Source organism: Acinonyx jubatus, chromosome B3, assembly GCF_027475565.1.
Source record: "Acinonyx jubatus isolate Ajub_Pintada_27869175 chromosome B3, VMU_Ajub_asm_v1.0, whole genome shotgun sequence".
Lineage (NCBI taxonomy): Eukaryota > Metazoa > Chordata > Mammalia > Carnivora > Felidae > Acinonyx > Acinonyx jubatus.
Window position 1 is genome coordinate 14,684,677 of NC_069386.1, and position 20,962 is coordinate 14,705,638.

The 20,962-nt window shown below is 44.9% G+C and overlaps 1 protein-coding gene and 1 long non-coding RNA gene across 6 annotated transcripts in view; one reads left to right on the plus strand and one right to left on the minus strand.

Moving 5' to 3' along the window:
• LOC106987220 (uncharacterized) overlaps positions 1-20,962 on the minus strand; it is an 83,546-nt gene that overhangs the window by 14,045 nt on the left and 48,539 nt on the right. For 3 of the 5 annotated variants that reach the window (XR_008298998.1, XR_008298999.1, XR_008298997.1), the window contains exons 4-6: positions 18,736-18,892; positions 11,664-11,722; positions 11,378-11,547 (exon numbers count right to left, since the gene is read on the minus strand). This is a non-coding gene — a long non-coding RNA (uncharacterized LOC106987220). Of the gene's footprint in view, positions 1-1,144; positions 1,281-11,377; positions 11,548-11,663; positions 11,723-18,735; positions 18,893-20,962 lie in introns of all 5 variants that reach the window. The other 2 variants (XR_008299001.1, XR_008299000.1) reach the window with 1 other exon arrangement.
• Positions 1-20,962, plus strand: part of NR2F2 (nuclear receptor subfamily 2 group F member 2) — a 77,985-nt gene that overhangs the window by 516 nt on the left and 56,507 nt on the right. The gene's annotated exons all lie outside the window — the stretch shown is intronic.

A 20,962-nucleotide genomic window follows, 5' to 3' on the forward strand; every position in this document is an offset into this window, starting at 1 on the left:
GTGAATCCTCTCCAGCAAAGGCCTTTGCGTCTCCAAAGCTGGGAAACACATGTGGTGTCAACAGGGATATATTTACAAAGGAGATGAAAATAAGGGCTTTGAGACCTCCCAAAGCTGAATTTGCCCCATTATTTTTCATTCAGAGACATCCCCTAATGAGTTCCGAGTCTTGCGCGGACTTGCGGACCGTGTAAAAAAAAGACGACAAATATTAGCACGGGTGGTGGGGTTGTCTTACGTTTAGGATTTTTGTTTGTTTACTTATCATCTTTGCACATCTTGCAAATGCCGGTTAAGTCCCATTCTTCCTTCCGTGTGAGAATTGCTTCCAAGGCTGGTGTAACAATCGAGGCGGGGGGGTGGGGTTTTAGCAAAGAAGTAATTTATAGGCCAGCACGTGACCCGCAGATGTTACTTGGGAAACGAATCCCATTCTTAACCTGCCCTTCAAAGCACCTTCACTTCTACGGGAAAAATGATATTGTTTCATAACATTTATTAGACATTACGTCCCCAGCAAGAATTAACATTTGGCATGAACAGGCAGCTCTGTAAGAACTTCAAGAGAGGAAGGTTTACAACCAAGGATGTGCTTAAGATCTCCACTGGGCTGACCTCTGTTAGTGCCCTTTCCCCAACCACCTATCACCTTCAGGAAGAGCCAGTGTGGAAACCAAGGTGGACCCATAGCCACAGCCATGTGGAACCCAGGGAGGTGGAAACTAGCAGGGCGATACTGTCCAAGGGAACAGAAGGGCTCACCAGGATCAGGCGAGGTTCACATCTCCTTTCGTGTGGAGTTTCTGGGGTACATACGGGGAGTAGCAATGGAATTAGCTCTCATTTGTGAAAACGCAATGGAATCTCACCAGTAAAATCCAGATTTTTTTTCTCTCTCTCTCTGTCTCTCTCTCTCTCTCTTTTTAAATTAGTACCTGTTCTGGGAGATATGCCAAAAATCCAGGGATAATTTAACCTGACCATCAACAGCTGGACAACTTATTTAACTCTTCGGTGATGGTTACGTGAACTTTCTCGTTGGCTTTAAGCCACCGCGTAATTAATGTTGATGTCAGACACAGAGGGTTTAATAAATCATAACAAAGAAAGCGGTCCATTATTGTACAACACAGAGAATAACTACCTTGTGCCCACAGGTGTTTGCCATCTTAAAACATTTGAATCCATGCTTCCGAAAGTTTACTCCTTGAAACGCTAATTCTCTAAGATTATCCTTCACGAAAGGGTTTTGTCGATCAAATCCATTGGGCAAAGCTGTCCTGGAGAATTACAGTGCGTGGTAACGTGTTAGAGGCCTCTGCTGCAAACCATCCCGTTTGACTCAGTTTAACCTAGAGTTTTTCGCTTGACCCGGACTTCTTTTTGTATTAATGTTTCGAACGTCGGAACTGTTCTGTAAAACATACTCAGGGTAAGATATTTAAACCTACTGCCTGTCTGGCTGACTAGCCCACCTCTTTTGAAAGTTCAGCAAGCTCTGGGCTGCCCCTTCTGTAAGATTCTCAGCCAAGATAAGAGAAATACTCCAGGGGTGTCTGAGTGGTTCAGCCGGTTAAGTGTCCAACTCTTGCTTTCGGCTCAGGTCACGATCTCACGCTAGTGGGTTCAGAGTCCCACGTTGGGCTCGGCACCATTGGTGCCTGGGATTCTCTCTCTCTCTCTCCCCCTCCCCTGCTCTCTCTCTCTCTCTCTTCTCTCTCTCAAAAATAAGAGAATGGCATTGAACGCCCAGATGAGTATTATTTCCATTTGTAAGTGAATATTCCACATACATTGATCTTTTTTTCTTACGGATTATTTTTGGCCTATGAGGATTATTCACAAAGTCACTTCTCCTTTCTATTTTATTTTTTTTAACATTTTTCTAACATTTATTCATTTTTGAGAGAGAGAGAGAGAGAGAGAGAGAGAGAGTGCAAGCGGGGGAGGGGCACAGAGAGAGAGGGAGACACAGAATCCGAAACAGGCTCCAGGCTCCGAGCTGTCAGCAAGGAGCCCAACACGGGGCTCGAACTCACGAACTGTGCGATCGTGACCTGAGCCGAAGTCAGATGCTTAACCGACTGAGCCAGCGAGGCGCCCCTCCTCTCTATTGCAAATAATAGATTTCAAAAGCCATGTTTCTTCTTCCGTTTCTAGAATCAAAGTCACTCATGCATCAAGATCGTTCAAGAAAACCTGTGCGAGCGTAGGAGAGTGACGTAATTCTAGAGATAAGCCAGGCTTTACCTTCATTTAATTTTTTAAGGAAATCATTTATTTGCACACTTCTGCCTCTTAACTCGTTTGAGTAACAAAGGCATCATGTGGCGCATCAGGGGTGACAGAGGACAGCATAAGCCCTGGTGAGGATCTTTGACTCGAAGTTGTACTTCGATTCCCAAACCTGTAAGGTGCCTCAGGGTCCCCCAGAGGCCGTGTTGGGAGCACAGACCTCCGAGGCCCCGCGCCCAGAGCTCCTGCTTTGGTAAGCTTGGAGAGGGCCCTGAGAATCTGCATTTCCAACAAGCTCCCAGGAGATGAGGCCTGCCCCAGGCCTCTTCAAAGCGCAGGAAGGCTGAGGACCCGGGGATGCCTCATCCAATAACTTGTCCAGTAATTGGTATATTGATTGCTAATGTCACCATGTTTGAGTACCTAGAAACCCCTCACTCTATTACACAGCCCCCAACAATCCAAAAAGTCATTGTTTATTCATTGTGACTCCCAAACTGGCCCTTGTCAGTTCCTGCTGGAAGGCTTGCTGATAAAAATCAGCAGATGATTGGACGCACACATTCTTAACATGACTGACCCATGACATCTCCGAGGGCAGTCAGGGAGCCTGTCATTATAGTACAATACTTCTCTTTCTTCCTCCTTATCTAGCCCCAGATGACTTTGAGATTTTTATTAACTCATTAATGACTGAAGATGTCATTAGAGCCACGAGAAGGTTCCCCCTCACCCCCGCTACCACTTTTCTTTCTTCTTCCTTTTTTTTTTTTTAATAGGAATCAGCATACAATTTGCTCATGGTGGGGGGGGGGGCAGCCAAGACAAACCAAATGGAGGGACCCTTTCACTTTATTAGAATTTGAAATCTGATTGATGGGTACTAGGATTGAAAATCTGCACCCGGAAATACCAAGTTGTTCCAGAAATACGGTGGGCAAGAAAAACAGGGCAGTTCAATAAAGAAACAGCAACCCATAAAATGCAGCAGTTTCTATTATGTTGCAGGCTCAGTCTTTCCAACCTAACCGCTAAATTTAAAAAAAAATAAAAATTCAGAGGAAGGCCACTGAAACCTCTAAATGTTTCTTACCTACACATTCATTAAAACATATCTTGTTTCTGCGTGCCTTTAATTTTCACATCTGCAGAATTGCTTTTAAAAATCAAATTAGATCTTTTGAAGGCACTTAAATTGCAACAGCCTTATGTTTTTTTATATGCTCCCCGGGTTTCAGCCTTTTTATCTGGGTTGTGTGTCCAATTAATGGCCTATCTCAAGGAAGTGCTAATCATTTCGAAAACTTGAGAATATAAAAAGCAAGCAGATTATTTTCATTAGAACTGATTGGATTGAGAATAAGCTACAGAGGAAATGCTCAATAATCATAACTTTTTTTTTAGATGAGATCACCAAAAAGGTCAGTCACATAAGGTGCTTTTCATTGCAGTCAAGTCTTTGAAGACCTGTTTTAGGCGTTGTTTGGTTTTTTGTTTAAGTTTATTTATTTATTTTGAGAGAGAGGGAGAGAGCGAGCACAAGCGGGGGAGGGGGAGAGAGAGAGAGAGAGAGAGAGGGAGAGAAAGAGAATCTCACGCAGGCTCCACGCTGCCAGGACAGAGCCTGACCAGACTTGATTCCACAAACCGTGAGATCACGACCCGAGCCAAAATCAAGAGGCAGACGCTTAACTGACTGAGCCATCCAGCTGCCCCCAAAGACCTGTTTTCATTCCATTCCTCTTGGGGGTTCAGCTTTGGGCATGTCAGGAGGCCGGGTGGAGAGTGGGTTTACACTGATTTTATCAGGCCAGATCATTCGCTTGGCAAAGAAAATGTCTGTTACTAGATGTATCTCATATGTTATTAAGTGTTTACAAAACTTTACTATTGTCAAAACACATTGTAAATTCACAGATCCTCATAATACATGGAGACTCGACTCCCTGAAAGAAAAAAGAAAAAAAAAAAGAGTGTCCAAAGACCTACAAAGATTTTGGCCCAAGGAAACTGCTGTCGATAAACTATGACCAAGATTGAAACATGCCTCAAGCTAAGTTTTTTCTTAAATCACCTAATTACATCTTTCTCTTGGTATTTACTGGCCTGGTGGAAAAATTTTCTTCATTAAATGTTATGTTAAATAGAATAATTAGTTAATATTTGCAGATTAACTAAATATAAAAATTGTGTCTAATTCAGCAGTAAGAGCATTAAATTCTTTTTCCCCCTTTCTGTCCATGATGCCAACCACCAGATAAAACCTGGGAAATAAGAGTCAAAAACCCAGATGTTTTTAAAGCTCCAGATGTTTGCTGTCGTATAGACACGGTCTTAATCTGCTCAGTCATAATCACAACGTTCTTTAATATCATTTGCCAATATTTGAGGCCCTTCCCCACCAAATCATGTCTAACAGTCCTGTTTAATTCATTCATAGGGGAAAACACAAAGATATTTTCTTCAGAAAATACTGAGTCCTCAACGGACTCAAAATACAGGAACACCAGCCAGAACGGTGCCCAAGTCTTTAGGTTGAAGAACGTTTCCTATCTGCATTTTTTAATGATGAAAAATAATACAGCTTAAATGGATGGAATTTTAATTGACATGTGCGTGCTAACTTCGATTCTGGTAAGTCGTTGGGAATAACCAGCTCTCAAATGCAAATGGTGGCCATCTTTTCAATGGGCTCCTTCCCCAAACTCACTCCCTTGCTGCCAGGTCCCATAAGAGATGACACATTGGGAACAATTTCTGCTCTGGTGACTTTGGGTTAGAGAAGCATTAGCAAGGTAAAGCCTTGGTGAGCCTCAGCACCTTCGTGTTCTGTGTGACCCTGAGTTTGTCACTTAAGCTCTGAGCCTCGATTTTTACCTCTTTAGAACGGGAATAATAACCCTGCCCCCAATAAAGCTGAGGATCTCATGAAAGAACTCTGGAACCACAACTGCAAATGCACATGATCATCAACACTTAAAATATTTTACCAGGGGCGCCTGGGTGGCTCAGTCGGTTAAGCGTCCGGCTTCAGCTCAGGTCACGATCTCACGGTCCATGAGTTCGAGCCCCGCGTCGGGCTCTGTGCTGACGGCTCAGAGCCTGGAGCCTGTTTTGGATTCTGTGTCTCCCTCTCTCTCGGACCCTCCCCCATTCATACTCTGTCTCTCTCTGTCTCAAAAATAAATAAAACATTAAAAAAAATTTTTAAATAAAATATTTTACCATGAAGTTTACATATTATTGTTTAAATATTATTACATAAAAATATCGTGACTGTTAATGTGGAATCCAGGGGCACAAGAGAGACAGCCACACTCAAAAAAGATCTGGCCAGCTAGGGGCGCTTGGGTGGCTCAGTCGGTTAAACATTCACCTCTTGATCTCACCTCAGGTCAGATCTCACAGTTCTTGAGTTCGAGCCCCTCATCGGGCTCTGCACTGATGGCATGGAACCTGTTGGGGATTCGGACTCTCCTTCTCTCTGCCCCTCCCCCACTTGTGTGCGTGCACATGCTAGAGCTCTCTCTCTCGCTCTCAAATAAATAAATTAATTAAAAAAAGAAAAGATCTGGCCAGCAATTTACTGTTTACAAATTGATCACAGGAATGACCATAACCCCTGGGTGTGCAAAACAATGCCAGATTCTCCTCCCCTGCGTTCCTGTGTCCTTCCTGAACTTCACCTGGTTGAACTGAGAAATCATTTTAGTACTACTCTCTTTATGGTCACTAAATAGAGTATTCATAGATCCCACTGGCTGGGTCTGTATTACAATTAGGGCACTTCTGCCAATCGGGAACCATAACCTTGACGAACTGTTGGCCTTAACTTTGAGGCAGCTCACGCACCCTCTTGGCCAATGGCAAAGACTCCAGCCTTTGCATATGGCAGTTTCGTGTCCTGCCGAATATTCAGACAGACCTCACGGTTTCTATCAAGGAACATTGCTTCCATGTTTTGTTTTGTCTTTTACTGTTAATAAAACGTATGTCCTGGAAAGTTGTCATGGAAAAACACGCCAACCTTCCTCCCCACAATGTAAGAGCGTGTCTAAGTGAGAAATCAGCTCACACCGCTGTAAAATGCTAAGCACTAAAACACCTTTCCAGCATTTCAATCTTAGACCTTTTTGTCATAGCTCCAAGATCTTTGGAAAATACCTCTAATTTTGAATTCTACTTTTAAGATATCGAAAGGTTTCCACAGGATAAAACAAAACAAAACAAACAAACAAATGGGAATAAAACTAATGAAGGGAAGGTGATGCGGTTCATTTAAAATTCGTAATGTATCTGCGGTGTCAGAATGCTCCGGTAAAACGAAAGCTCCCATATTAAGAAATGTCTTGAAAAGTTTAGTCTAACTTTATGCTCAATTATATGACCACTGGGCGGGCGGGGGGATGACCGATCGAGTTTTCGTTTCTTCGCCTTTTTGAAGTCACAAATCACCCATTAGCATGTTGCTGTAGTCGAGTGCTCGCTTCGGAGAGCCAGGAGTCAATACAAAAGGAAACAATAATAGGAAAGGGAAAGATTTTACCGTCATAATAGGGAAAGGTGTGTGAGCTGGAAGAAAGTACAGTACAGAAGCTCATGACAAGTCATGATAAATGGGTCGTTATAAAATTCATGTTTAGGCAGCACCAGGCCGGGGATAATGCCATTCGTCATGGCAACACTAGGCCGCTAATGAGCCCTCATTGCATATTCATGTTTGCTGTGGTTCTTTTCTCCCTTCCACCCTGAGCTAGTGCCTGGAAATATCTCCACCTCAAGCTGAAGCTCAACCAGGCCTTCTTCGTCTTCTCCTTCTTCTTCTTCTTTTTTTTTTTTTTTGTATTTGTTATTGTTGTAGCAATTACACTGTAAAAGTGCTACCCAAGATTGATTGCTCTGATCTGTAGTTCAATTGTAAATTAGAATACACATCCCCCCAGGGACACACGGCCCCTATTTGTGATTAAGAAAAAAGCCCCATAATAGACTAATAGCTAAAGTTCTCTCTCTTTTACTTTCAGGCAATTAGCTTGATGAAATGGCCTCTTTTTGTGTGTCCTGGAAGTGTAAACCGATATCATAATGAAGTATATGATGTTTATTCTATTATTTTCACCTTGCAGGGTCTGCAGGAATGCATAAGTAATGGCCGCTTTGTCTAGTACCTTTACTGATTCACAAGTAAACTATTTCTTAAAGATGCAGTGTGTGCATTTTGAGGCTCGAGCTAAGTAACCCCTCCCTGTGGGCTCACCTCCCAAGGCAAAAGACTTTCTACTAAAGAGGAAAAAAACCGAATTGCTCAAGCCAGCTTGTGATATTCAAGAGCCATCTAGCTACTGGACCGCTCTGGGGTGGATGAGGTGGCTGGCGCTCAGGATCAGTAAAGACCCCCGGGGCACTGTAGCAAAGTGCCCCGTGGCGACGTTGTGCCCCCCAGGAGCCCCCGTGGCCAGCTGACCATAATGTATCCCTTCAGCTCCACCAATCGGTGGCGGAACACCAACTCGATTTCTCCTCTTGGGTGGCCGAAGGCAGCCCTACAATGTATTGGCCATTTTTAAATGTGTCGCACCCTCCCCCACTCCAAACGTCTTGTCTTTTCAAGATCCAAAACTTTGATCTCCCAAGTCGACAAGAAAGCATTCCTTAGCTTCCTACATGCACCAGCTGACGGAGATATTGACCAGCAAGCCAATGAATACAACCACTTGTAGTTGGTCCATTTCCAAAGCCACTTGTGTTGTTCCTCTATAGTCTTTTAATATTTGTTTTCATTTCATTCATGAGGGTCTCAAGAGTAAAGGGGGGGGGGGGGAGGGAAGTGTTCCAACTGGCATGATAGAAATAGGAAAGAAGGAAAAACAGAAGAGAACAAAACAAATCTACCTTGGTCTAAAATGGTTTATGGTTTTATACTTCTCCAGATGTTAATTATGGTTCCAATTCTATAGTCTAATTCCCGGTCACTCATCAATAAGCCAGTTTGTACTACCCCAAACGTTTTCTGGGCTTGTGTTGTCTGAATAAACTCATCCCTGTCCTCTTTAATACGAACCTGATCTGAGTCTCTAGAAAGTCATTTTTTTTATAGCAAAAAGATCTCACTAATGTTTTTCGTACTGACCTGGATGTGCATTTTTAGATTTGTCAGGTTGTAAAACTCATGTCTGAGAGAGTCTTCTGTTACATATAAAATGTGTTTGCATTTCCTCCCAGTTACGCGAGCTACTTCCTGGTTAAATAAGACTTTTTGAGAAAGTTTATTACTATATCCCAAAAAGTGATTTTAATGTTAGATCATTTCCAAACATACTACAAAATGAGCTACCCAGGAATATCCCAGGAAAATTCACTTTGATATCTTTCTTGCTATAAATCACAAGGTTTTACCAGTCTTTATTTGGGGACTGACTTTCTCGTTCACAATATTTATACATTGAATTGCTTGCCACGTCAATGATAAACCTGCAACATAATGTAAATTTCCATTGCTTTCAGAAATGTTTGAATGTCTGGCTGTTACATTGCCACCATATTTGAAATATGTTATTGTAAACTTTTAAGTGACATTGAGCCTGGGAGGGTCTCGTCCACACTTACAGCACCTACTTCCAGTAACCAGTAACATTTTTTAAGGGTACACTTATCCTATAACAATAATGCCTGATATTGACCAAATGCATTATAATTTTTGAATCTCTTTCAGACAGATCCCCTCACATGCATACTTCTATGAGACAAATGAGGCAAATAATTTAATTGTCACCCCAGAGTTGGAAGGGAGGACACTGAGGCTCAGAGAGGTTAAGTGACTTGCCCAAAGTCACAAGTCAGCAATCGCAAAGTTGAACCTTGTCCCCAGGCATTTAACTCCAAACTCTCACCTCCTTCTGGCTGGCCATGTTGCCTTTATACTAGCTACACATTCACCATTGGGAGTAACCCTCCAGAATCTCAAAGCTTTTATGAAAAACAAATCTTGTGATCTTCATTTATACCTGGGCAAGATAGACAAATAAATGTAAAGATCCGTGCGTGCACACACACACACACACACACCTTGATAAAAGCCTACAAGGAAAGGAGGGAAGGGATGGAATTCACACAGATTGTTACCTACCTACCTAAATATAAGATAAAGAATCTACATTTGATTACTAACATATGCCTAGACTAGGTAGGTACTAGCCACAAAATTGAAGAAATTATCTAGAGAACTCAACTTTGAGGGACAGGGGGAAGACCACTCTTTTCAAGAGACATGGGTTTGTATCCTAATTTTCCAGAGGCTTGGTTGAGCCTTCTTATCAGACTTATCTCCAGGACCTTTACACATACCACTGCCTCTGCCTCATCCTTACCTCCTGTCACATATTCCCATAGAACTAATTCAAATCTGACCATCAATCTAGAATTAGCTCAAAGATCATTCCTCCGTGGAGATGGTCCCTGGCTTCTCTCTCTCTCTCTCTCTCCCTGTTCCACATACCTCTTAGATTTGATCCACAAGTGAGCCTCTTTCGTCCCCACCCATAATGACCTTTTCCATCCTGAAGCCAGTGAAGACAGGATTTGGATCTCGAATCCAGCTACAGGCTCTTCCAAGGGTGTGCTGGACCTGTCTGCTGAAGTGTTCCCACTGTCAAGATCACCAACATATCAAAGTGCCATGCCCAGAGAGCCCTGAGATCAGCACAGAAGTTCCGGGCCATTCTTTGCCAATGAATGGTCATGACATTGATGAGGAATGGCCACTCCTTTGTTGGAGTGGCCTTGAAATGACCAGATAAAACACACAAAACAGAATCCACTGGAATAGGCCAAACCGGAGACCAAATCGCCTCAGCCATGATTTCCTACGAAAAGCTATTCCCGCCTGAACATGAGAAAGACCTCAGAAGTGAACCCAAAACAAATGATCCCCAAACAAAGAGTTTATAAATATGTCCAAATCCCAGATGGGACATTCCTTAAACTTAAGGGAGAAAGGAGGGGCCGTATCATTATGTCATTCATTCATCTATCCCTCCATTCAATAAATCATTCAACAAATACTTATTGAACATTGAGGAGATAATCACAACAGTAGACATCATCCTTGCCCTCACGGAACTCACAGTATAATAGGGGAGACAGATATGTAATTGTATCATCGAATATAAGATTATATATGTAATGCATACAAGAGGCATCAGTACAGATAAAATGGGACTCTTGGTGGGAACTTCACAGAGACAGACGCTTCAGTATAGAAAGTCTTACAATACAAGCCTGAAGAATGAGGTTACAGATGAAGGTACGAGGGGGAAGCACTGGCAAAGGCCCAGGAGTGGAACACAGCTAAGTTAAAGGGCCATTAAACAGTCCAGCGAGAATGGATCCCTGGGATCTGGAGGCAAAGTGGAATGTGACCAGCCCCGGGGACACAGGAAGGTTGGGCCAGACCATGCAGGGCCTTTTAGGCCACAGTAAGAATTTTGGATGCCACCTGGAGTCCAGCGCAAGTCAACTGAGGGGTTCTGAGCAGGAAACGCCCAGAATCACATTTGTAATAGGCTAGCTGAGGATAGTATGGTGACAGTCTGGATGAGGAACCTCGATGTTTAAAGCGTACGATGGTCTTCTTTTTCTGGCACGGTCTACTATCCCTGCTCTAGGGAACCACATCCCCCTTACCACTAGAAAACAGACCTCTCTCCACCCCCTGTTCTGTGTGAGCCCAGCTCCGGGCCTTCCCAGCGTCGAGCAGGGAAGATCTGGCATATCAGGCATGACATCAAAGAGCATCTGAGTCAGTTCTAAGAAACAATGGCCGCCCTTTTGGTAGCAAGCCCTCCGTTCACAGGCAACAGCCAGAGCTAGGAGATGCTATATAGGCTCTGAATGAAGCGGGCTGTCCAAAGATCCTGTAAGCGGTCATTCTCAACATCTTGAAAAGCGGGCTGTGGTCACAGGACATGCTCCTGAGTCACTTTCCCGCACCCTTTGACCAGGTCAGGACCTACTCACTTTGACCCCCCCACCCTGTGGTAGAACCTCTGCTGCCATCACTTGTTAAGGGTCTTGTCTTCTCCACTCGACAGTAAGAGCCACAGAACGGGAGCTATGCCTCTTAATCCCTTTATGGCTAATGTACCTGTTAGCGCTCAGTAATGGGGGGCTGTTTCATTTGCTCCGTGGTATACAACTCTCTGTGTTGATTCTTCTTCTGTCTCCTTCCGGGAGTTCCTTGAGAGCAGAGTCAATGCCACCATCTTTGTGTCTCCAGTTGGTACTTGCTATAGGATTGATTATTTTCTTAGTCACCTAATACTAAGGATAAAGGGTCCTCGTTAAGACAACCAATCCTACCTCCCCTTTAGTCAGCCACAGGCTATGCAAAACCACATCATCTGAGGATATTTTATACCATCAATACTTACCAGTGAGAGATGTTCCTTAACACTGATGGTCAATGCATTTCTCCATATTAATATAGACCCTAAAAGAGAATGCATAAAAAAAACTGTTTAAGTCCAAATAAGGTCTATAGCTGCGATAACAGTGCTGAATCAATTTCCTAATGTCGACAAGGTACTATGGTTGTATGAGATGCTATCCTAGGGGGAAATTGGGTAAAGAGGACAGAGGATCTCTCTGAATTATTTTTACAACTTCCTGTGAGTCTTAAAACTTTTCAAATAAAATAGGATAACTTTTTTAAAAACACATTTGTATTTTTTGTTCTTATATTCATACGCTTTCATATTTTTATTTATATATATATATATATATATTTTTTTTTTTTTTTAGTTTCACATGTATTTGTAGAACAGCAAAGAACCATCGTAAGGATTAAATGATGCTATCCTGCACGACACTCGCATAGAGGAAAGGCAATGCCCTGATTCTGGGCATTGTTCTCCTGGTCTGATCAGGCTGGCATGTCAAATACGCTGGAAGGAGAGTGAGGTACATTTCTTTTGTCTGATTCAAGCTCATCCTCAAAATGATGTTTTCATAAACAAAGCGCCGACGGCTATGATCTTATCTTCTCTTTTCCTTTTATCCTAATTCAGGTCAATAACAGGTATTTCTGCTGTCTTCTGCAGATTCCAGGTTTTGGAAGAGAGAGAGCTATTATAAGCTACAGGAAAGTGTTAGTGAAAAACTCACAAGAAGCCAGTGTGCCTTTAAAGTTCTTTCTACCTTAACATGTCTTTAAAAAAAGATTAAGGCCAATTTTATGTATTTTTTTAAAAAATATTTATTTATTTTGAGAGAGAGAGAGAGAGATAGTGCAAGTGGGGGAAGGCAGAGAGAGGGAAACAGAGAATCCCAAGCAGGTTCCACATCATGAGCACGAGCCTGACACAGGAGTCAAACTCACAAACTGTGAGATCATGACCTGAGCCAAAATCAAGAGACAGCCGTTTAACCAACGTAGCCACTCGGGTGCCCCAGTTTTCCTTTTTTTACTTTTTATTTTTAAGAGAGAGCTAGAGAGCGAGTGGGAGAGGGGCAGAGAGAGAGGGAGACAGAATTCTAAGCAGGCTTTGCATTGTCAGCACAGAGCCCGACGTTGGGCTCGAACTCACAAGCCGAGAGATGGTGACCTGAGCCGAAATCAAGAGTCAGATGCTTAACCGTTAAAGTCCCATTTTAGAAAGAGATGCTTCAAACAAATAAGGCTGGTGTTTGTGCTCCGACCGTGTTCCTGGAGTTTTTATTTATTTTTTTTTTATTTTTTTTAACGTTTATTTATTTTTGAGACAGAGAGAGACAAAGCATGAACGGGGGAGGGTCAGAGAGAGAGGGAGACACAGAATCTGAAACAGGCTCCAGGCTCTGAGCCGTCAGCACAGAGCCCGACGCGGGGCTCAAACTCACGGACCTCGAGATCATGACCTGAGCCGAAGTCGGCCGCCCAACCGACTGAGCCACCCAGGCGCCCCACGGAGTTTTTAAATCACATGTTCAAGAACCCGCGGTGGGTTACTCGGATAACAATGTGGGTCATTGGATCAAAACTCTTCTGAAGCATAGTAGGCAGTTTTTCTACAATTGAGAGATCCAAGAACCACCCACGGGAAGTTCCTATGCACGGAGATCGAGGTAAAAGTTCAGTTTGGCTTCAACATGGAAATTTAAAAAGGACTCCCTCGGTGTAAGAAGCTGCCATTTATAATACTGTTTGGTTTATAAGCTTCCCGTAGTCCATACCTCGAGAATTACCCCCTCGTTTTGTGATCACGTGCTTAAATTAAGTTCAGCTCGAGGTGTGATACCGTAGCCGCATCTTAGTGACCCTCAGGATAATATCCAGAAGCTGTAAAGACAGGGTTTCCCTTAATAAAAAAAAAAAAAAAGGAGAAAAAAATGCAGAACTGTTTTTACCATTTGCCTTATTGATGCGGGAACCAAAGAAAACACACACACACACACACGCGCACGCACGCACACACACACACAATCACCTGTGGCTCCACCAGAACTGAGCGATTTCTTCCGCACAACCTTTTCAGGAGCAAGAACAAAGCTTTCCTCCAAAGAAAATCCACTTTAAAATACCCACAAGATTCTGCAGCTCTTTAATGCTTGCCATGGGCCAAATCATCCAATTAGAATCAGTCACTTTAAGTGCTAAAGTCATATAATGCTAATAGATCACTTTATAATGTGAGCAGTTTTTAAAAGTCATATTTAATTTTCCATTATTACCGTACTGAATGCTAGCTGCGTCCGTCCATTCAGTCATAGATTCTTAAGTCCAGAGAGGGAGGGGACAGGATGCCGCTGGCCGAGGCATTGCTCGATTCTGGCTTTAATTCTCAGAGAATTAAGAACTCCAAACAGGCCCGATTTCAACCCTCTTCCTAAATGTGTTTGTTGTTATTTCTGAACCAAAGGATGGGGGCTCCTTTTGGTTTCGTAATTATTTTATTTCCAAACATACACATCGGGGCAAAAGCCTCACTGATGTGTGTGTGTGTGTGTGTGAGCGTGTGCACACACGTGTGTGGTTTTCTTTAAGAAAATGAAATGAAGCATAAAATAGCCCCTTAACGGTAACCTAAGGAATAAAACAAAATCATTTACAACACACGGGATTGTTGCAGGATATGTCAAGATTAGATGGTTTAAGGGCACTATCCCGAATGTGGAAGCAATTATAATGAAATTCACGACTCATTAGCAAACATTCCATATTGTGTTTCTCATTTCTGGGTCAATGTTACCGGGAAATATAGACTTAAGATTGAGATGTTTCATTGACTTCGCCGCTAGATTATATAGTTGGACCATGCAGTGACACAAAGCAAGGACTCCACAATGAAGTTCCTCGTTTCTCAGATGCTGGCAACTTGGTCCTCGAGCCAAGTATGAACAAACTCACCTCGAAAGCATATTGGGAAGAATTAAGTTGGTGATAGAAGGGTTGACTAGCATGAAACAAATACGAACCGGTGGATGGTGGGGGTGGGGGGGGTCGATTTCGCATGCACACTGCTTGGTATGCAAAATGCCTGGTGAACTCAAGCACCCAATACTGTACGTAATGGGAACCAGATGTCTAACAGAGAGAGAAAAATATTTTATAGCAACAAATGTGACATTGGCTCTTAAAAGGTTTGCCGCTTTTAAACAACTTCCCCGTCTTACTTTCCCTCATGTTTCCAAAGAGCTTCAAGTGGATTGTGTAAAGAGATGATGTTCCTATTTGAAAAAAGAAAAAGAAAAAAAAAAAGTGTTTCACCTGCCGCGGACTTCTCAAATAAATGCATATGTAAGGAGAAATGATCTGAAAGCGATAATTTGGGAACGCGTTCGTTCACGAAAGCACTGTGCTCGGCGATGCAAAAAGGAAATTGAGGCAACGAAAGCAAAACTCCCCCTGCCCCTTGCGAACTTAAACTCTACAGGCTGCCGCAAGGTGCGCAAAGCTGCCATGAGGTCGTGGCAGAAGGGAGCCCGGGGAAAGAGACGCAGAGCGTTTTGAGAATTCACAGGAGGAAGAGGAAACGCCTGTGCTGGCAGATTCCACGGAGGAGGGTCTAACTCCATGTATCTCCATCCACCCCCTTCTCTGCGCTGCACAGACGCTGCTCGGTGAGGCCCTCCCGCTCTCCTGCTGGCCACAGCAGCGGACAGACACGAAGCCCCCCTGCTCTGTCTGCCGGCCTCTCCTACCCACTCCCAAAGCAAGCCTGCCTTGGCTGCCGGGGTAGTGGTTCTGAAGCACGGATGCCATCTGGGAGTCAAGCGGTGAGCTCTGTAGTCAGGCCTGAGGTCCCCTTCCTGCTCTGCCAACTGACTGGTTGTGACCTTGGGGAAGTCACTTAAGCAACCTCCTTCTATCCGTCTTTCCTCATCTGTAAGGCGAGGGGAATAAAAGCACACAGTCTCCTGGGCTCGGTGTCAGGGCGTAATGAGGTTCTGCACATATCCTACTCTGCAAGGTGCCACCACTGAGGTCAGGGCACTGTTAGTAGGCACTCTTTGTAGCTATTCTTTGATCAGTCACCAGCTCCAGTTCTAATAGCAAAAAAAAAAAATCCAAATTCCTTACTTTGGCATGCCTCCCCAACTCTTTTCTCTCGGTCCCTTCCTTCAAATATCCAACTCCTCTCCCGTCCCATCTGTTTGTCATCACCCAAGCAGGCCTCTGTGCCCAAGCCCCAGTACCTTTGCACATGCTATTCTGCTCGCCATGAGTGGTCCACCCTCCGTCTGAGCAACTTCTTGCTTACCCTGCAGCCCTCCTTTCTAGCCCAGCTCTCTGGGGAAGCATAAAGGCCCCTTAACTAGGCCTGTGGTCATAAGCCCGTGGCTCATCCAGATAGCAAATGTGGTGGGGACAGTGCTAAAAAAGAGAACCCAAGCCCTGGCTAACGGATCAGACACTCCTCACTGCTGCCGGGGTAAAATGAGGGCTCGGTATTACCAATACATCCATTTATTTGTTTGTTTGTTTCCAAAGGGAGACAGAAATCTCCAGTTGTTAACTGTTGGCAACTAAAAATGTTTTAAGTGCTGTAGCTTTGGACCAACCAACACCCTCTGGAGACCATCAGGCCAACCGTGCGGACCTTGGCTCAGGAATTTCCTTACGCGGAACCTCCTCCTTTCTGGCAAATTTAACTTGGACCTAGAATTGTGTGTACATCTGCTTGTCCAACAGACAATGCTCCTTGAAGACAAGGAGGTTGTTGGGTTTTCTGTGCCTCTCCAGTGCTCAGCACAGTGGATGGCTCAAAGAAGCATCTCACGGGATCTCATGTGGATATTTCCTGAGCCAGGAAGCCAAGGAAGGGTCTACAGGTGGATCATCCCCAGCAGGTCAAGGGATCAAGGGGTTCTTATTTCCGACATTCTTATTTCTAGAGAGGAAAGACTGCCTAGATATCATTCAGCCCTGGTCAGTATCTGACTTCCTTAGAACAGTCTAGAACTCTTCCTCAAAGCTCCAAAGCCCACTCCGTAGTTAGCAGGAGTCAGCTCTGAGAATATAAACCGATCCTTTAAGCCTAGTTTATACACAAACTTAATCTACACCTGGCATGTGAGCACATAACTGAACGAGTGAGTGAAATGTACTCGGAAGAGTCTCAATTTAAGTGTCCGATGTAAAAATCAACACGTAAGTAAATAAATAAAAGAAATGTCAGATGTGACCCGGTTTTCATTTTGTTGGAAGCTGAGCGTACAACAAATCCTGGACCCAGAAAGAGACACACTGTCTCTGAAACTGTGGACAAGAAAAACATGGGAAAGCCTGGGGCGTAGACAACTTAGATGATTCAGCAAAAGCAGTGACAGTTCTGAACTCTTCAATGTCCATCATCTGTGGTCTGAAGATGCAACTTCCAGCACTTTTCTCAAGAAAATCATGCATGGGTCGCCTGGGTGGCTCAGTCGGTAAAGCAGCTCAGGTCACAATCTCATGGTTCACGAGTTCGAGCCCCGCGTCGGGCTCTGTGCTGACAGCTCAGAGCCTGGAGCCCGCTTCATATTCTGTGTCTCCCTCTCTCTCTGCCTCTCTCCTGCTCGCTCCCTGTCTCTGTCTCAAGAATAAACAAACATTTTTTAAAAAATTTTTAATAAGTAAATAAATGAAAGAAAATCATGTGTAAATATTTGGGGATCTTCATTACAGCTTTGATCATAATGCTGAAAAACAGGGGGGGTCGTTTCATGAGTAATTACAGACAATTTAGGATTTTGATCATTCATGCAACTATCCCCAAAATCTACTGAAGGCTTACTTGTGTGGCAGATTGTGTCCTGGGGATGTTTGATACATTACATCACTTGACCATATTGTTACATCCATGTTACAGATGCGGACCCTGAGACACAGAGTGTTTAAGTAATTTGCCCAAATCACATACCAAACTAAGTGGCAAAGCAGGCATTTTGGACTTAGTGCTACCTAATGAGCCAGAGTTTGAGTAGGATGGTCCACTTTCCCCATAAATATTCTAACATCCACAGCTGTCCCAAACTTATAATCTGGAAGAATGGATAACGACCCCCCCCCAACAAAAAGCTTATGAACCATGATTAAGTGACAAGAGCAGGTGGCCAGGGAGTGTCCCCTCTCTCAACTATTGTTAGGTGGAAATATCAGAATCCCATAGATACAGCTCCCCCACTGAGGAAGGATGTGAGATACGAATAAAAGACCAGGGCACAAAATTCCCCGCGGGAATGAGTGCCAGGATCCAAGCAAAGCCTGTCAGCAACTGTCTTCTCTACTTGTCTCTTGCAAACCACCTTCTCCAATAAAGCTTTAGGGTCAAAGTGAAAATTCCAATTCCCACCTTGATGTGCTATTATGGCTCCAGATCCTAATATCATCCGGTTTCATCCTAAAGCGAGAGCAGATGGCCACAGAGGTTCAATTAGCCGGGGCCCGAGACTGTAGATTTGTAACAGTTGAGTCTACAAACCGGGGGCGCCTGGGGTGGGGTGGGGGGGGGCGCTCGGTGGGTTAAGCGTCTGACTTCACCTCAGGGCACGATCTCATGGTTCATGGGTTCGAGCCCCGCGTCGGACTCTGCACTGACAGTGCAGAGCCTGCTTGGGATTCTCTCTTCCCCTCTCTTACTGCCCCTCCCCTGCTCAAAATGAATAAACTTAAATATTTTGTAACGAAGAAATACACATTTAAAAAAAGAGAAAACAGTTGAGTCTATAAAACAGCAAACCGCCTGAAGGAAGGCACTGCCCACTACGTAGATGGTCGTGATTCTATTTTGTTGCGAATAAAAATGCTCAGTGTGGAGGGGTCAACCATGTTGATGGCTACGACGTTTGTTTTCTTATTTTTTTTTGCGGGTTCTAAGTTTTCCACAGCAGGTATGTATCGCTTTTATACGAAGAGGAGGAAAGGATCCCAGTCTGCATGAGGATTAAAAGTGAATGTCTATAGTGGATAATATTTGGCGACCAGAGACCAAGACGAGGGGGGAAACATGTCTTGAGGGGTGATGGGATATAAGACACTCTTACCAGACAAAGGTGGGCAGCTGAGCAACATATCCCGCCTGAAAGTCCGCGGGTGTGGACGAGGCCTCACCGCGAAGATGTCAAAACTGTATCCGACGGAGATGCTGGGCGTTGGGCACACCCGGGGCCATGGCCCTGCGACACGCCAGACAGACGGCACCTAAGATAAGACAAGTCAGACAGAGAAGAAAGGCATGAGCTACATGGACGGAAGACACGGCGTTAGAAGGCAACAGACAATGGCCCCAAGGAGGGAGCCCTCAATGGAAATACAGATTTGCAAGCGGTCAGGTGAGTGGGACAGAGAAGGGCAGGGAGAGCTACTGGTCTGACAAGGGCAGCGGAGAAGCCAGACTCGAGGGAGAGGAAGGGGGTGGTGCATCTTTTCCACGCACAGAAAGCATCAGTTGATGACCAAGGGAGAGAAAGTGATGGAGACAGCTTTCGGATCACAGAAGAATAACGTGGTTGAAAGCAAGGATGGTTGGTCGGAATGCAGGTGAGGCAGGGGGAGAGAAAACAGGTCACAAGATAAGAAAGTATCAAGACAAACACGAGGGCTTGGATAAAGCGAGCCGGAACACCCACTCCAGAGTTAGGGGATGTTAGCCGCAGCCACCTGATTCGCCCGCAAAGCCCTCCAGAAGATAAGAGGCCAGTGCCCCCCGCCCAGTGCCGCAGGCCTCTCCACATGCAAGAGCTGACCTTGTACCCCACTTGGTGCATATCCCTCTACCGCCCCACCCTTCTGGAGCCTGGATATTTCATTCGTCTGCGAGGATCACTGGCTTGACTTTCAGAGCTCCAGCTAGACAAGAAGGTTTGAAGGTCGAGAACAGGGGACGTCTTGACTGGACATCTTGGCGGTTTTCAGCCACAGCCACAGCTTCTGGAACACTCCTCAGATCCAGAGGAAGCGTCTGCGTGCCTTCTCCTTGAATCTGAGCTGAGCTTCCTCACTCGTGGACCCACAAAGTATTGCCTGGGCCGGGCCAGAGAGGAGGGTTCAGCTTCCACCTTGCTCCCTTGGGTTACTCACCTTGGAGCCCCGAGTAGACCAGGAGAGAAGCACAGGGACGAGATGTGGTGAGAAGTGAGCAGGACCCAGCCGAGGCTGCGGCGAGGGCCAGCGTCAGTCCTCGCGTGCCGGTGGGGAAGCCTTATGGGCGACCCCAGCCTGGGCCACCAGCGGACCTCATCGTATCTCCCGATACGTTTTTTCTCTGTCTCACCCTCCACAATTTTACGTTCCTTAGTCGGGTTCTTCTTGTCTTCCAGTCTCTTCCTCACCCTGTTTTCCATCTCTCTCTCTCTCTCTGTCTCTCTTCAAATCCAGAATTCTCCCCCTTTTCTTTTAATTTTTTTTGAATGTTTCTTTATTTTTGAGAGAGAGAGAGAGACAGAGCACGAGCGGGGAAGGGGAGAGAGAGAGGGAGACACAGAATCCGAAGCAGGCTCCAGGCTCTGAGCTGTCAGCACAGAGCTCAACGCGGGGCTCGAACTCACGAGCCGTGAGATCATGACTTGAGCCGAAGCCGGACGTTCAACCGACAGCCACCCAGGCGCCCCAAATCCCCCTTTTTTTTTTAATGGCCAGGGGACTTGTGGAAGAGAGCACCACAGTCTCTTATACCTATAGAAGGCTTCTGTTTTCTCTTTTTTGGCATACATAAGCTCAGATCCTTTAAAAAATAACCGTTCCCATTTTTGTTGTCCTTTGCTGATACTATCCCTCCTTCCTGAAGGATCTCTGGGCCTCGGGCGTACTTTTTGGGTTGTAAAAACTATGAACAAGGGGTGGTTGGGGGGCTCAGACAGTTGAGCCTCTGACTCTTTTTTTTTAAAGTTTATTTTTATTTATTTTGATAGAGATATAGGAAGCAAGCAGGGGAGGGGCAGAGAGAGAGGCAGACAGAATCCCAAGTAGGCACGGGGCTGTCAGCACAGAGACTGATGTGGGCCTCGAACTCATACCCTGTGCAGATCATGACCTGAGCCAAAATCACGAGTCAGACGCCTAACCGACTGAGCCACCCAGGTGCCCCCCGGGGGCTTCTGACTCTCGATCTCGGCTCCGGTCATGATCTCACAGTCGTGAGCTTGAACCCTGAGTGGGGCACCCAGCTCGGCACGGAGCCCGCTTGGGATTCTCCCTCTCTCTCTCTCTCTTTCCCTCCCCCTCCCCCCACTCATGCTCGCTCTCTCTTTCAAAAAACAAAACAAAAACAAA